This window comes from Theropithecus gelada, chromosome 16, assembly GCF_003255815.1.
Source record: "Theropithecus gelada isolate Dixy chromosome 16, Tgel_1.0, whole genome shotgun sequence".
In the NCBI taxonomy this organism is placed as follows: Eukaryota; Metazoa; Chordata; class Mammalia; order Primates; family Cercopithecidae; genus Theropithecus; species Theropithecus gelada.
The window spans coordinates 6113052-6122715 of NC_037684.1; positions in this window are offsets into that span (position 1 = coordinate 6113052).

Consider the following 9664-nt stretch of genomic DNA (forward strand, 5'->3'; position numbering starts at 1 on the left):
TTATAAAAAAAAAAAGTTTAATCTGAATCTAACCATGAGGAAATAATCAGACAAATCCACATTAGGGGCATTCTGCTAAACATCTGACCCGGACTCTTCAAAAATGAAGAGTGAAAGATAAAATACTCAATGGCTAGGTACAATGGCTCACATCTGCAATCCCAGCACTTTGGGAGGCCGAGGTGGACGGATCGTGAAGTCAGGAGATCAAGACCATCCTGGCCAACATGGTGAAACCCCATCCTTACTGAAAATACAAAAATTAGCTGGATGTGGTGGTGCACTCCTGTAGTCCCAGCTACTTGGGAGGCTGAGGCAGGAGAATCGCTTGAACCCGGGGGTGGAGATTGCAGTGAGCCAAGATTGCACCACTACACTCCAGCCTGGTAACAGAGCAAGACTCTATCTCAAAAAAAAAAAAAAGAAAGTAGTCAATATTGTGAAAGATAAAGTAGTCTGAGAACTGTTCTATATTAAAGGAGACTAGGCCAGGCGCAGTGACTCAAGCCTGTAATCCCAGCATTTTGGGAGGCCTAGCTGGGCAAATCACTTGAGGTCAGGAGTTCGAGACCAGCCTGGCCAACATGGTGAAACCCTGTCTCTACTAAAAATACAAAAATTAGCTGGGCTTGGTGGCACATGCCTGTAATCCCAGCTACTCAGGAGGCTGAGGCAGGAGAATCATTTGAGTTTAGGAGGCCGAGGTTGCAGTGAGCCAAGATCACGCCACTGTACTTTTTTTGAGACTCTGCCTCAAAAAAAGAAAAAAAGGAGACTAAGATATGGCAACCAAAAGCAATTCATGGTTCTTGATTGGTCCTGGAAAAAAAAATAGCTGAAAAGGACATAATTGAGATAACTGGGAAATTTGAATATGAATGTGTATATTAATAGTATTGTAATGTTGTGATAATTGTGCTGTATTTGTATAGAGGAATGTTCTTTTTCTTAGGAGATACACACTGAAATATTTAGGGATAAAATGTGAATGCAATTGATTCTTTTTTTGTTTGTTTGTTTTGAGATGGAGTCTTGCTCTTTCGCCCAGGCGGGTGAAATGGCTGGGTGTGGAGGTTCATTCCTGTAATCCCAGCACTTTGGGAGGCCGAGGCGGGTGGATCACTTGAGGACAGGAGTTCCAGACCAGCCTGGCCAATATGATGAAACCTCATCTCTACTAAAAAAATACAAAAATTAGCCAGGCATGGTGGCGTGCACCTGTAGTCCCAGGTACTCGGGAGGCTGAGGCAGAAGAATTGCTTGAACCGAGGAGACAGAGGTTGTGGTGAGTCAAGATCACGCCACTTCACTCCAGCCTCGGTGACAGAACTAGACTCCATCTGAAAAAAAAAAAAAGTGAACTGTGATCGTGCCACTGCACTCCAACCTAAGTGACAGAGCAAGACCCTGTCTCAAAAACAAAAACAAAAAACTGAAGAGACACAGTGCTATTGGATACAGGGCAGAGAGGGATCCAGCCCAGGCTCTGAGTGCGGCCCTGCAACCAACCCGAAGCCACTGGAATATTCACTTCCCCACCTCTGTGCCTTGATTTTTCTATTTAAAATGAAGTTACACTAACTATTGAAATTCAAAGTAATAACAAGTATTTCTACCTCCCTCTCAGGTGCCAGGCTCTGTGCCAGGCCCTGTGAATAGGCAAAGATGACATGGTCCCTGCTGTGACAGATCGCAGAGCGCTGGAGAGGCAGCCTCTTAACAGGCAGCACAGTGAAGTGAGTGTTCAGAAAGGGGAAGAGCAGGCTGCTGTGGGGCTGTGTGGTGATGGGGCTTAGCCTAGTTCGGGGGCGAGGGAAGCCTCCTTCCTCTCCCGAAAGTGACATGTAAGTTGAAACCTTCAAGCTGTTTAGAGGTTAGGCTAAAGGAAGAGGGTGAGGAAGCACTCTAAGCAGAGGAAATGAAATGCTCAAAGGTCCCAAGATGGAAAAAAGGAACTGAGTGAGGCCGGGTGCGGTGGCTCACACCTGTAATCCCAGCACTTTGGGAGGCCAACGCAGGCGGATCATGAGGTCAGAAGTTCAAGACCAGCCTGACCAACATGGTGAAACCCCGTTTCTACTAAAAACACAAAAATTAGCTGGGCGTGGTGGTGGGTGCCTGTAATCCCAGCTACTCAGGAGGCTGAGGCGGGAGAATCGCTTGAATGTGGGAGGCGGAGGTTGCAGTGAGCCGAGATTGTGCCATGGCACTCCAGCTTGGGTGACAGAGCGAGACGCCATAAAAAAAAAAAAAAAAGAATTGAATGAAATCTCAAATGGCTGAAATGTTAGAGAAACAGAGTGCCAAGGCCCCTGCGCTGTGACTTGTTGTTCCTTTCCTCTGTCTTCAAGCAACACGCAGAAATACACTGGATGTTCTCTCTTTGCTTCAAAGGAGACCCAAGGAGCTGGGAGGGTCTCTAAGAGACTCTCTGTGGCTGGGTGTGACGGTTTATGCCCATAATCCCAGCCCTTTGGGAGGCTGAGGCAAGAGGATTGAGACCCAGAGTTCAAGAGCAGCCTGGGCAACATAGTGAGATCCCATCTCTACAAAGAAAAAAAAATTAGCTGGACATAGTAGTGCATGCCTGTAATCCCAGCTACTCAGGACACTGATGTGAGAGGATCACTTCAGCCAGGGAGGTCATGGCTACTGTAACCCCTGATTGCACCACTGCACTCAGCCTGGGTGACAGAGTGAGACCCTGTCTCAAAATAAATAAATAAATAAATATGCATTTTATGGGACTTCCCTTTGGATTCCCCAATCAAAGGATAAGCAATGCATCAGCCTGTGTCCTTCCTGAAGCTTCTCGACTGCCCAGATAGGGAGGTGAGTCCTCTCTATCTCCTCTGGCTCTGGATGCACCTTGAAAATGTGCATTTTTTTTTTTTTTTTTTTTTGAGACGGAGTCTTGCTCCATCGCCCAGGCTGGAGTGCAGTGGCGCGTTCTGGGCTCACTGCAAGCTCCGCCTCCCAGGTTCACGCCATTCTCCTGCCTCAGCCTCCCGAGTAGCTGGGACTACAGGCGCCCGCCACCTCGCCCGGCTAGTTTTTTGTATTATTTTTAGTAGAGACGGGGTTTCACTGTGTTAGCCAGGAAGGTCTCGAGCTCCTGACCTCGTGATCTGCCCATCTCGGCCTCCCAAAGTGCTGGGATTACAGGCTTGAGCCACCGTGCCCGGCCGAAAATGTGCATTTTCAAGGACACTTGCTGGGTTGTGCATTAAGGGCCGGTTTACTTATCTTCCTCTTTCACCACCTGTAAACTCTGTTGGGTGTACTCTGCTAAGTTCTGGGGATGAGGAAATTAATAAAGGCACGGTCCTGCCCTCAAGGAACTTATGGTCTAGAGGAGAAGAATGAGAGGTAGACAGGCAGTAACAAAGCTACTTGAAGAGGCAAACTGGGATTCTAAGGGTGGGAAAGAACAGACACAAGAGATAAAGTCCCAATGAAATGGAGTGCTTAGTTTTGGATGATTTCTTCCTCAAGGAGGAGTATACTTCTATACTCTTATATTTAATCCCTTTTTCCCTTTTTGGCTTGTTAGTGCAAGGAAGTTTCTATTACTTGAATCAGTCCCGACAGATAAAAGTTCTGTAAAAGAGACGATGCCTCTGCTGAATCCTGAAGAATGAGTAGAAGATACTTAGGTTGGGGTGGGAGGAGGCAGAGAAAGAAGCATGTGTAAAGGCTCAGAGATATCAGGCATGCACGAGCCTGTAATCTCAGCTACTGGAGAGGGTGAGGTGGGAGGATCATTTGAGTCCAGGAGTTCTGGGCTTTAGTGCACTATGCTAATTGGGTGTCCACGCTAAATTCTGCATCAATATGGTGACCTCCAGGGAGTGAGGAACCACCAGTTTGCCTAAGGAGGGGTGAACTGGCCCAGATCAGAAATGAAGCACTTCCATGCTGATCAGTAGAGGGATCATGCCTGTGAATAGCCATTGCACGGCAGCCTGGGCAACAAGAGTGAAACTCTGTCTCAAAAAAAAAAAAAAAAAAAAAAAGTAGCCAGGCACGAGCACTGCAGTGCATACCTGTAATCCCAGCTACTCAGGAGGCAGAGGTGGGAGGCTTGCTGGGGCCTGGTGGGTTGCCTGGGTGACACAGTGAGACTCTGTCAAAAAAAAAAAAGAAAGAAAGAAAGAAAGAAAAAAAAGAAAAGAAAAGAAAATTTGAATCACACTTCACTTGTATTAGTGTTCTCCAGAGAAATAGAACCAATGAGAGAGAGAGAGAGAGAACGCGCTATAGAAAGAAATTTATCATGAAGCACTGGCTCTAAGAAGTCCCACAATCTGCTGTCTGCAAGCTGGAGGCCCAGGAAAACTGGTGGTGTAGTTTCAGTCCAGGCCTGAACCAGGAGTGCTAATGTCTAAAGTAGTCTTTAGACATGGATGTCTTAGCTCAAGCAGAAGGAATGAATTCATGCTTCCCCACCATTGTAACTTATTTGAACCTTCAGTGGATTAGATGATGCCCACCCACGTTGGTGAGGGCAATCTTCTTGTCTACCAATTCAAATGCCAATCTCTTCCAGAAAGCCCTGCCAGATACACCCAGAAGTAATGGGTTATATAGGCATCCCTCGGCCCAGTCAAGCTGACATAAAAATTAACCATTACAATTCTCAAGAGAAAAATCAATGAATAGAGACTGATTCTAAGATATTTCAGATGTTAGAATTAATGAGGTTTTACCATGTTTGCTAGGCTGGTCTTGAACTCCTGACCTCAAGTGATCCACCTGCCTTGGCCTCCCAAAGTTCCGGGATTACAGGCATGAGCCACCACATCTGGCTGGTACTGAAAATTTTAAATTACAAATATGGTGCCACATTATATTTCTATAGGGTAGCACCGAGTTAAGTTTCCACTTTGATAAGGCAGAAAAAGGGTAAAGTAAGCCCAATGTAAGTAGAAGCAGAAATCAATGACATAGAAAACGGCAAAGGAAAAAATAAGCAAAGCCAGAGTGAGTTTTTGGTTTTTTATTGTTGTTATTTGGGTTTTTGTTTTGTTTTGTTTTGTTTTTGAGATAGGGTGTTGCTCTGTTGCCCTGGCTGGAGTGCAGCAGCATGATCACAGCTCACTACAGCCTCTACCTCCTGGGCTCCAGCGATCCTCCTATCTCAGCCTCCCAAGTATCTGGGTCTCTAGGCGTGCGCCACCATGCCCAGCTAATTTTTTTTTTTTTTTTTTGAGACGGAGTCTCGCTCTGTCACCCAGGCTGAAGTGCTGTGGCCGGATCTCAGCTCACTGCAAGCTCTGCCTCCCGGGTTCACGCCATTCTCCTGCCTCAGCCTCCCGAGTAGCTAGGACTACAGGCGCCCGCCACCTCGCCCGGCTAGTTTTTTTTTTATATTTTTAGTAGAGACGGGGTTTCACCGTGTTAGCCAGGATGGTCTCGATCTCCTGACCTCGTGATCCACCCGTCTCGGCCTCCCAAAGTGCTGGGATTACAGGCTTGAGCCACCGCGCCCAGCCAATTTTTGTATTTTTTGTAGAGATAGGGTTTCGCCTTGTTGTCCAGGCTGGTCTCAAACTCCTGGGCTCAAGCGATCCACCCTTCTCAGCCTCCCAAAGTGCTAGGATTACAGGTGTGAGCCACCATGCCCAGCTGTTGTATTTTTTTTTTTTTCTAATCAATAAAAAGGATCTTAGCTATACTGATCAAACAAAAGAGAGAAGGGATGGGGTTACAGATGACCTTGAAGTGGCTGGCAGCAGATCATGCAGGACTTTATAAACTTTTTTTTTTTTTTTTGAGACAGTTTCGCTCTTGTCCCCCAGGCTGGAGTGCAATGGTGCGATCTTGGCTCACTGCAACCTCTGCCTCCCAGGTTCAAGCAATTCTCCTGCCTCAGCTTCCCGAGTAGCTGGGATTACAGGTGCCCACCACTATGCTCAGCTAATTTTTTGTATTTTCAGTAGAGATGAGGTTTTGCCATGTTGGCCAGGCTTGTCTCGAACTCCTGGCCTCAGGTGATCTGCCCGCCTCAGCCTCCCAAAGTGTTGGGATTACAGGCGTGAGCCACTGCGTCTTTATAAACTATTTTAAGGTATTTAGATTTCCAGCACGAAGGCAGTAAATGGGGGAGGGACATAATCAGGTTTGAATTTTTTTTTTTTTAAAAAAACAGCAATCTAGAGTATAAGTATGAAACATACCAATTGACAGGTCATTTCAATAACTCACAGACGCCATAGTAATATGTAATCGTAGGCCCACATCTGAGGCATCATACCAGCTCTCCTTTCCCATTGCTTTCCTACACATTCTTCACCTATTTAGAAGAAAAAGGCATACTTCTCACCCATCTCAAATCACATTAGGACATAAAAATATCTGGCATGTCAAGTAAATAAGTAATTTGAAATATTAATGACAATTAAGCCTTCTTTTTAAATTTTTATTTTTAAGTTATATAGTGAAGTTGAGTTTCTCTTTCTTTGTACTGTTCTGTGTTTTAACATATATATGGATCCATATAATCACCACCACAATCAGAGTAAAGAACAGGCCAGACGCGGTGGCTCACACCTATAATCCCAACACTTTGGGAGGCCAAGGCAGGAGGATCACTTGAGGCTAAGACCAGCCTGGGCAATGTAATGTAATGAGATCCTGTCTCTACAAAAAACAAAAAAAGGCCAGGTGCGGTGGCGATCACGAGGTCAGGAAATCAAGACTATCCTGGCCAACATGGTGAAACCCCATCTCTACTAAAAATACAAAAATTAGCTGAGCATGGTGGCGCATGCCTGTAGTCCCAGCTACTCAGGAAGCTGAGGGAGGAGAATCACTTGAACCCAGGAGGCGGAGGTTGCAGTGAGCCGAGATTGCACCACTGCACTCCAGCCTGGCGACAGAGCGAGACTCTGTCTCAAAAAAATAAAAAATAAAAATAGCCAGGCATGGTGGCATGTGCCTGTAGTCCCAGCTACTCAAGAGGCTGAACTCCCACTTAAGCCTGGGAATTCAAGGCTGCAGTGAGCTATGGTCTCACCACTGCACTCCAGCCTGGGTGACAAAGTGAGACCCTGCTTCAGCAAAGACCAGTTTATTTCACACCCAAAAACTCCCTTATAGCCACACCCTTCCCCTGCCCTGTGGCAACCATTGATCTGTTCATCATTATAGACTGTATTTTCGAAAATTCCATATACATGGAATCATTTAATATGTAATTTTTAAAGACTGGATTCTTCCACAGCACATGATACCTTTGAGATTCATCCAAGTCACTGCATGTGTCAATACATCTTTCCTTATTGCTAAGTAGTATTCCACTGTATGAATGTACTATAGCTTGTTTATCCAATGGAATGCTGCTTAGCACTAAAAAGGAACAAATTATTCATACATACCACAGTCTCCAGGTATGGGACTTCTGGTTCATATTGATGTGGGGTAGGTAGTCAAGGAAGTAACCATGGTCTCGGGACATAGCAATTGTGGTGACTATTCAGTCAATGCAATAAGCCTCAGCATTCGCAATGTAATTGAGCTTATTCAAACAAAGCTATCTGCAGTAGGGAATTTCTCATGTAGACAGCATGCACACTTTGGGTTTTTTTTGTGTGTGTTTCTTTTCTTTTCTTTTTCTGAGATGGAGTCTTGCTCTGTCACCCAGACTGGAGTGCGGCTCACTGCAACCTCTGCCTCCCAGGTTCAAGCAATTCTTCTGCCTCAGCCTCCTGGGTAGCTGGGTCCACAGGCGCACACCACCATGTCCAGATAATTTTTGTATTTTTAGTAGAGACGGGGTTTCATCATGTTGGCTGGGCTGGTCTCAAACTCCTGACCTTGCGTGATCCACCCACCTCGGCCTCCCAAAGTGCTGGAATTACAGGTGTGAGCCACTGCGCTCGGCCCTGAGAGCATGCACACTTTTATTTTACCTGGTCTCAAACTGACCCTTTGCTCATTTTAATCATAAAAAATATACCCCCAGGTGGACATTTAAGATGGTAATGAAATGTGATGTACGGACAAGCATGTAAACTACTGTGCATGTGCACCCAGAAGACCACCCAGAACATGCTTACGCCTCTTTCCACTTCCTTAGGAATAATCACGTAAGACTCCCATCAAGGGAGTGTCCTTAGTGCCAGTTTTTGCTGTCTCATCCTTAAACGAGCAGCCTGCCCTGAATCCTCTCTCTCTCAGAGTGTGCTATCCATTCTGCCCTTAACTTTCAAAATACTCTTTCTCCTTTACAGTAAATTACTCTTACTCTATGCTGCACTTTTTTTTTCCCCCAAGGTTCATGCCATTCTCCTGCCTCAGCCTCCCAAGTAGCTGGGACTACAGGCGCCCACCACCAGGTCCAGCTAATTTTTTGTGTTTTTAGTAGAGACGGGGTTTCACCACGTTGGCCAGGATGATCTTGAACTCCTGACCTCATGATCCGCCCGCCTCGGCCTCCCAAAGTGCTGGGATTACAGGCATGAGCCACTGCGCCCGGCCTATGCTGCACTTCTTTTGCTGTGTGTCTCTTGTTTAAATTCTTTTTCTTTTCTTTTTTTTTTTTTTTGAGACAGAGTCTAGTCTCGCTCTGTCACCCAGGCTGGAATGCAGTGGCACAATCTCAGCTCACTGCAAGCTCCGCCTCCTGGATTCATGCCATTCTTCTGCCTCAGCCCCCTGTGTAGCTGGGACTACAGGCGCCCGCCACCACGCCCGGCTAATTTATTGTATTTTTAGTAGAGATGAGGTTTCACCGTGTTAGCCAGGATGGTCTTGATCTCCTGACCTCGTGATCCGCCCGCCTCGGCCTCCCAAAGTGCTGGGATTACAGGCATGAGCCACCATGTCCGGTCTAAATTTTTTAAACTAAGAAGATAAGAACCGAGGTATCACAATAGGCATCAACATTTGGTTAGATACATGCTTAATTTTATAATAAACATTCCCGGTGGCTGTACTACTTTACATTTCACTAGCAATGTATGAGAGTTCCAGTTACTCTATCACCAACAGTTGGTGTTGTCAGTATTTTTTATTTTAACTGTTCTGATAGGTATGGAGTGGTATTTTATTATGGTTCTAATATGCATTTCCCTAGTGGTTGATAATCTCGGAGACCTATTATGTGCTTATTGGCCAATCTTATATCTTCTTTGATGAAGTGACCATTCAATTCTCTAACTTTTTTTTTTTTTTTTGAGATCTGGTCTCACTATGTTGCCCAGGTTGGAGCACAGTGGCTATTCACAGATGTGATCATGGCATACTACATCCACAGACCCCTCGCCTCAACAGATCCTTCTGCCTCAGCCTCCTGAATAGCTGGAACTACAGGCATGTGACACAGTGCCCTGCTTGCCTTTTTAAAAAATTGGGTGGTTTGAGTCAGGCGTGGTGGCTTATGCCTGTAATCCCAGCACTTTGGGAGGCTGAGGCGGGAGGATCATGAGGTCAGGAGATTGAGACAATCCTGGCTAACATGGTGAAACACCATCTCTACTAAAAATGCAAAAAATTAGCCGGGCGTGGTGGTGTGTGCCTGTAGTCTCAGCTACTCGGGAGGCTGAGGCAGGAGAATGGCATGAACCTGAGAGGCAGAGCTTACAGTGAGCCGAGATCGCGCCACTGCACTTCAGCCTGGGCGACACAGAGAGACTCTGTCTCAAAAAAAAAAAAAAAAAAA